A 7,500-nucleotide genomic window follows, 5' to 3' on the forward strand; every position below is an offset into this window, starting at 1 on the left:
GGGAGAAATAGAACGTTGAGTTGACTTATCGGGTCTTCGTTGGAATTACCGTCGCTGGCATTGTAAACTCCAGATGACCTTGTGATTCCTTCGTCGGGCACTGGTAAAGGGTGGCGATGATGCGTTCTATAATAGAAATACCCGTCGTAGCGTTTCTTCCGAGTCAACCCGCTCACGAAACTCTCTCTCTCGTCGTGGAATCCCCGCGTCGGAGAGTAAAACGCCGAAGGCTTACTATGAAACTTACGTCTCTCGACGATGGGACGATCCACGCGAAGAGTTGTTACGTGCACGCGTATGGTGCGATTGCGTCGATTCGCTTTTCTGTACGGGGAGTAATAGAACGTTGAGTTGACTTATCGGGTCTTCGTTGGAATTACCGTCGCTGGCATTGTAAACTCCAGATGACCTTGTGATTCCTTCGTCGGGCACTGGTAAAGGGTGGCGATGATGCGTTCTATAATAGAAATACCCGTCGTAGCGTTTCTTCCGAGTCAACCCGCTCACGAAACTCTCTCTCGTCGTGGAATCCCCGCGTCGGAGAGTAAAACGCGAATTCATAGTATGGAAACTTACGTCTCTCGACGATGGGACGATCCACGCGAAGAGTTGTTACGTGCACGCGTATGGTGCGATTGCGTCGATTCGCTTTTCTGTACGGGGAGCAATAGAACGTTGAGTTGACTTATCGGGTCTTCGTTGGAATTACCGTCGCTGGCATTGTAAACTCCAGATGACCTTGTGATTCCTTCGTCGGGCACTGGTAAAGGGTGGCGATGATGCGTTCTATAATAGAAATACCCGTCGTAGCGTTTCTTCCGAGTCAACCCGCTCACGAAACTCTCTCTCGTCGTGGAATCCCCGCGTCGGAGAGTAAAACGCGAATTCATAGTATGGAAACTTACGTCTCTCGACGATGGGACGATCCACGCGAAGAGTTGTTACGTGCACGCGTATGGTGCGATTGCGTCGATTCGCTTTTCTGTACGGGGAGCAATAGAACGTTGAGTTGACTTATCGGGTCTTCGTTGGAATTACCGTCGCTGGCATTGTAAACTCCAGATGACCTTGTGATTCCTTCGTCGGGCACTGGTAAAGGGTGGCGATGATGCGTTCTATAATAGAAATACCCGTCGTAGCGTTTCTTCCGAGTCAACCCGCTCACGAAACTCTCTCTCGTCGTGGAATCCCCGCGTCGGAGGGTAAAACGCGATATATAATAGTATATGCCAGTGGTTCGCGCGCGTCGTCTCTGAGATACGCGGTCGACAGAGTTCCGAAAACACGTGATGTGCCACGATTTCCGTGCGTCTTACATCTTTCGACGATGGGACGATCCACGCGAAGAGAACGTTCGTGCTTGCGTGAGGTGCAACAGCGTCGATTCGCTTTTCTGTACGGGGAGAAATAGAACGTTGAGTTGACTTATCGGGTCTTCGTTGGAATTACCGTCGCTGGCATTGTAAACTCCAGATGACCTTGTGATTCCTTCGTCGGGCACTGGTAAAGGGTGGCGATGATTCGTTCTATAATAGTAATACCCGTCGTAGCGTTTCGACCGATGTCACCCGCCACGAAAGTCTCTCTCGACGTGGAAACCCCGCGCCGAAGAGTAAACGCGAAGGCTTACCATACGAAAGAAAACGGTATTATACGCCTGTGGTATGTGCGTCTCGGCTCTGTGATACGCGATCGGCAGAGTTACAAAAAAACGTTGATGGGCCACGATTTCCGTGCGTCTTACATCTTTCGACGATGGGACGATCCACGCGAAGAGTAGTTACGTGCTCGCGCGAGGTGCGATAGCGTCGATTCGCTTTTCTGTACGGGGAGAAATAGAACGATGAGTTGACTTATCGGGTCTTCGTTGGAATTACCGTCGCTGGCATTGTGAACTCCAGATGACCTTGTGATTCCTTCGTCGGGCACTGGTAAAGGGTGGCGATGATTCGTTCTATAATAGAAATACCCGTCGTAGCGATTCGGCCGAGTCACCCGCCACGAAACTCTCTCTCGTCGTGGAATCCCCATGTCGGAGAGTAAAACGCGAAGGCTAACTATATATAAGAAATATATAGTATTATTTATGCCTGTGGTTCTCCGTTTGCCCTACTCTCAGATACGCGACTCGGAGAGTTACGAATAATCGTGATGGACCACGATTTCTGTACGTCTTACATCTTTCGACGATGGGACGATCCACGCGAAGAGATCATTCCTGCTTGCGTGAGGTGCGATAGCGCCGATTCGCTTTTCTGTACGGGGAGAAATAGAACGATGAGTTGACTTATCGGGTCTTCGTTGGAATTACCGTCGCTGGCATTGTAAACTCCAGATGACCTTGTGATTCCTTCGTCGGGCACTGGTAAAGGGTGGCGATGATTCGTTCTATAATAGAAATACCCGTCGTAGCGATTCGGCCGTGTCACCCGCCACGAAAATCTCTCTCGTCGTGGAATCCCCGCGTCGTAGAGTAAACGCGAAGGCTTGCTATAGAAGACTATAGTTTATACGCCTGTGGTTCACCGGTTGCCTGCTCTCCGGGGTACGCGATCGCGCAGGAGTTACGGAAGAACTTGATGGGCCACGATCTCCAAGCGGCTATATCTTTCGACGATGGGACGATTCACGCGAAGAGAACGTTCGTGCATGCGTGAGGTGCGATAGCGTTGATTCGCTTGTCTGTACGGGGAGAAATAGAACGATGAGTTGACTTATCGGGTCTTCGTTGGAATTACCGTCGCTGGCATTGTAAACTCCAGATGACCTTGTGATTCCTTCGTCGGGCACTGGTAAAGGGTGGCGATGATTCGTTCTATAATAGAAATACCCGTCGTAGCGTTTCGACCGATGTCACCCGCCACGAAATTCTCTCTCGTCGTGGAATCCCCGCGTCGGAGAGTAACCGCCGAAGGCTTGCTATAGAAGACTATAGTTTATACGCCTGTGGTTCACCGGTTGCCGGCTCTCCGGGGCACGCGATCGCGCGAAGGTTACGGAGGGACGTGAAGCGCCCGAGCAATGAAACGTCCGCAGGAGGAAACGAGCAACCGCCGAACATTGTTTCGCGACGTTTCCATAATGTATTGTCGTTTCGCTCGCATCCCGCTTCTTTCCCCTAGTTTCCTCGACGCGTAGTTTCGCAGCCTTAGTGGACGAATCATTCTCGATTCGAGGAAAGATATGCAGTGGGGCGTGCAATGAGCCCGCCAGAGACCACGATCTCCAATGCGTCTTTACATCTTTCGACGATGGGATGATCCACGCGAAGAGAACGTTCGTGCTTGCGCGAGGTGCGTTAGCGTCGATTCGCTTTTCTGTACGGGGAGAAATAGAACGATGAGTTGACTTATCGGGTCTTCGTTGGAATTACCGTCGCTGGCATTGTAAACTCCAGATGACCTTGTGATTCCTTCGTCGGGCACTGGTAAAGGGTGGCGATGATTCGTTCTATAATAGAAATACCCGTCGTAGCGATTCGGCCGAGTCACCCGCCACGAAACTGTCTCTCTTTCGTCGTGGAAACCCCGCGTCGGAGAGTAAAACGCGCGAAGGCTGTGACTGTAACATATATATATACAGTATACAATGCCTGTGGTTTTTGCGCGTGTCGGCTCTTCGGTATACGCGATCGGCCAGAGTTACGGAGGGACGGTGAAGCGCACGAGAAATTGAAACGGCCGCACGATTGGAACCGAGCAACCGTCGAACATTGTTTCGCGACGTTTCCATAATGCGTTTTCGTTTCGCTCGCATACCGCTTCTTTTCCCCTAGTCTCTGAGACGCGTTTTCGAGCCGTTCTTCTACTATCGATTCTCGTAGAGAGAAGGGACCGGGTAGTCTGGAAGTGGAACCCGCATCTTGCGTGTACCGTACACGGAATTGAGAGGACCGGCCGTGAAGCTCGTTTTAAAGCCGTGCGTCTGACACCCAACTCTTGCGCGCCAATTTCGCGGCAAGAGATAATATGGGACGAATGACCGGCAAAGAGCCAGCTGTGAAGTCTGTTTTTTTAATCGAATCCGTGGACGTGTGTATGCCGTAGCGTCGCTCGTCGTGTTCGTTCATGGTCGTTCCGAGAGAAAGAACGAAAGCGGTAACGAAGGGACCGGCCGTGAAGCTCGTTTTAAAGCCGCGCGTCTGACACCCAACTCTTGCGCGCCAATTTCGCGGCAAGAGATAACATGGGACGAATGACCGGCAAAGAGCCAGCTGTGAAGTCTTTTTTCATTATTTGCTTTCAATCGATCGATCGGTACGATTCGTGCAACGTTTCGCGCGATGCGACGCGAAAACATGCGCGCAACAATAGATGCGTCTGATCGGAAGAACGCGAGGGTCGACTGCACGCGATGGATTCAGTATCGGGTAGGATACAAAATATATCCCCGTCGTTTCCACGCGTGCGAGTCTTCTGCGTCTTTCGCGGGTTTTTGAATGCACTATACGCCCGGAACGTCGAGAAATATATACATATTACTTGAACGTTTTTCGTCTCGAAAGGCTTCGGTGTCGTCTCCAAGGCGACGCCTGAATCTCCTTCGCGCGCTGGTCGGAGATTCAGGTATCAACTTTTATCTTCTCTTTGAAAGAAGAGAGATATTAGGTCGAACAAATGAGAATAAAATTATATATGTGAAATATAAAATTTATACGATTACCCTGAACGGTGGATCACTTGGCTCGTGGGTCGATGAAGAACGCAGCTAATTGCGCGTCAACGTGTGAACTGCAGGACACATGAACATCGACATTTCGAACGCACATTGCGGTCCACGGATACAATTCCTGGACCACGCCTGGCTGAGGGTCGTTTACGTACCATACACTGCTTGCGTAGCTCTGTCAAATCCCCGCAGTCGTTCACCTCTTCGGATCGAACGTTTTTTTACCGAAGGGCGCAAAGAACGTTTCTGAGTCGGGTTAAGAGAAGGATGCTACGTACGAGCGAACGATGGGTGTCTCGTCGGCGTTTGTCGCGGACACGCGAAAATTCTGTGAATTTCACGGACAGTGTACGTTCTAGTTGTTGCAAAACGATCGGAATCGTTTGTATGGACTCGCGTGAGTGTTCGCGGCGTCGTGCGTCGTTCAATTACGACCGCCCGCGGATACCGCTCCACTGCGATATGGATCTGAGCGACAACTTTTTCGGCTGTTCGTGAGATGAACGGTTTCGTGTGTTTAGAAAAATTTTTTTTCCCGCGCTCCCGACGTCACCTGAAATGATGCGTCAGAGGTGAAAGAAAATATTAAGAAGTCGAGAGAGAGAGAGACTACACACGTTTTATTCATATTTTGTATACCGTGCGTGAGACGGATGTGCACGACACGTCGTATGTCGGTATATTACCGACTGGCCCCAGGGAGATTGTTTTCTTCCTCTCTTACGAATGAGATGTACGTTTCGGAGGATCGTCGTTACCGAAACACACGGCAAAACGAGACTTCTCGCAGCAGAACCTTTATACACAATACACATCGACTCTTTTTACCCCGAGAGAGAGAGAAAAGGTGTATTTCTTTTTTTTATTTTTCGAATTCGACGCACGAACGCTTTGACGACTGGAGAAAAACACGGTGTGTGTTAAAATCGTGCGGGACGAGCATGCGTATTCGTAACGGGTCGAATAGTTCTTATTCCCCGTCGTCGCGTGTCCTCGCTGGACCACCACCGTGCGCTTCCGCCACGTTCAGTTGAATTTCGAAATATATATATATAAAAAGAATCACCATATACTCTCTTTCGGGAGGTGTATTTTTATCGGTTTCTGCTATAGAGAAGAGACGGAGATCGTGTTGTGAGGTGTAACGTTTCTGTATCCCCGTTTCGGAGGATCGTCGTTATCGGCGGAACACACGTCAAAACGAGACTTCTCGCAGAACCTTTATACACAATACACATCGACTCTTTTACCCCGAGAGAGAGAAAAGGTGTTTTTCTTTTTTTTTTATTTTTCGAATTCGACGCACGAACGCTTTGACGACTGGAGAAAAACACGGTGTGTGTTAAAATCGTGCGGGACGAGCATGCGTATTCGTAACGGGTCGAATAGTTCTTATTCCCCGTCGTCGCGTGTCCTCGCTGGACCACCACCGTGCGCTTCCGCCACGTTCAGTTGAATTTCGAAATATATATATATAAAAAGAATCACCATATACTCTCTTTCGGGAGGTGTATTTTTATCGGTTTCTGCTATAGAGAAGAGACGGAGATCGTGTTGTGAGGTGTAACGTTTCTGTATCCCCGTTTCGGAGGATCGTCGTTATCGGCGGAACACACGTCAAAACGAGACTTCTCGCAGAACCTTTATACACAATACACATCGACTCTTTTACCCCGAGAGAGAGAAAAGGTGTTTTTCTTTTTTTTTTATTTTTCGAATTCGACGCACGAACGCTTTGACGACTGGAGAAAAACACGGTGTGTGTTAAAATCGTGCGGGACGAGCATGCGTATTCGTAACGGGTCGAATAGTTCTTATTCCCCGTCGTCGCGTGTCCTCGCTGGACCACCACCGTGCGCTTCCGCCACGTTCAGTTGTATTTCGAAATATATATATATATATAAAAAGAATCACCATATACTCTCTTTCGGGAGGTGTATTTTTATCGGTTTCTGCTATAGAGAAGAGACGGACGATCGTGTGTGACACCACGTGGTAACGTTTCCGTATCCCCGTAAAATACGTTTATCTTTTCTCGTAGAAAAGAGAGAGGAAGAGGCAGGAGCTCCTCTTTGGCGAGGCTTTCGAACGTCGCGTCCCGTCCGCCGGAATATAATGATATAAATATATAACCGCCGCCGACTTTGTGCGAAAGCGTTGAAACGAACGCGTCGGTCGCCCCATGGTGTGTGTTTGTCGTGTCTTCTTTTCCTCTTCTGCACTTCTCTTCACTGTCGATCGCGAGACCGCGCGAGATCCGCTTCGGTCGTCCAGTCCCCGAAAATTCTTCTCGGACGGGCGTTAAAGTTAACCGGAGCGCGAGATCGTCTAGCGAGAGTCTTTTTCGCGATCGAGTAAAATGTGATAGAAGAAGGAGAAGAGTGTAAAAAGAGAATATAGACACGCGACGCAGCAGAGACCACTGGTGAGGCGCATAAGACGCGTTCGCGAACGATTTTTCGCGACGATACGGAGTCGCGCGTGTCGCGGTATATTTATCATTTATATACGTTATAATATGAATATTGTTGTGTTCGAACGCACTCTCCTCTAGACTTTGTTTTTTTTGCCTTTGAGCGATTTTTATGAAATTCGATTGAATTTTCATACAATTCACGTTCACGACGACCTCAGAGTAGGCGAGATTACCCGCTGAATTTAAGCATATTACTAAGCGGAGGAAAAGAAACTAACAAGGATTTCCTTAGTAGCTGCGAGCGAACAGGAATTAGCCCAGCACTGAATCCCGCGGTTCCGCCGTAGGGAAATGTAGTGTTCAGGAGGGTCCATTTATCCCGTGACGTCGAACCGCGTCCAAGTCCATCTTGAATG

The 7,500-nt window shown here is 49.3% G+C and overlaps 1 non-coding gene and 1 pseudogene across 1 annotated transcript; both read left to right on the forward strand.

Annotated features, from left to right (window-relative positions):
- Window positions 1-4,659: 4,659 nt before the first annotated feature.
- LOC143176505 (5.8S ribosomal RNA) lies at window positions 4,660-4,814 on the forward strand. The gene has a single exon (XR_013001044.1). It is a non-coding gene; the product is annotated as a 5.8S ribosomal RNA (ribosomal RNA).
- Window positions 4,815-7,293: 2,479 nt separating this feature from the next.
- Window positions 7,294-7,500, forward strand: part of LOC143176507 (large subunit ribosomal RNA) — a 6,567-nt pseudogene continuing 6,360 nt past the window's right edge.

The sequence above is a fragment of the Nomia melanderi genome, unplaced genomic scaffold (genome assembly GCF_051020985.1).
Source record: "Nomia melanderi isolate GNS246 unplaced genomic scaffold, iyNomMela1 scaffold0591, whole genome shotgun sequence".
Lineage (NCBI taxonomy): Eukaryota > Metazoa > Arthropoda > Insecta > Hymenoptera > Halictidae > Nomia > Nomia melanderi.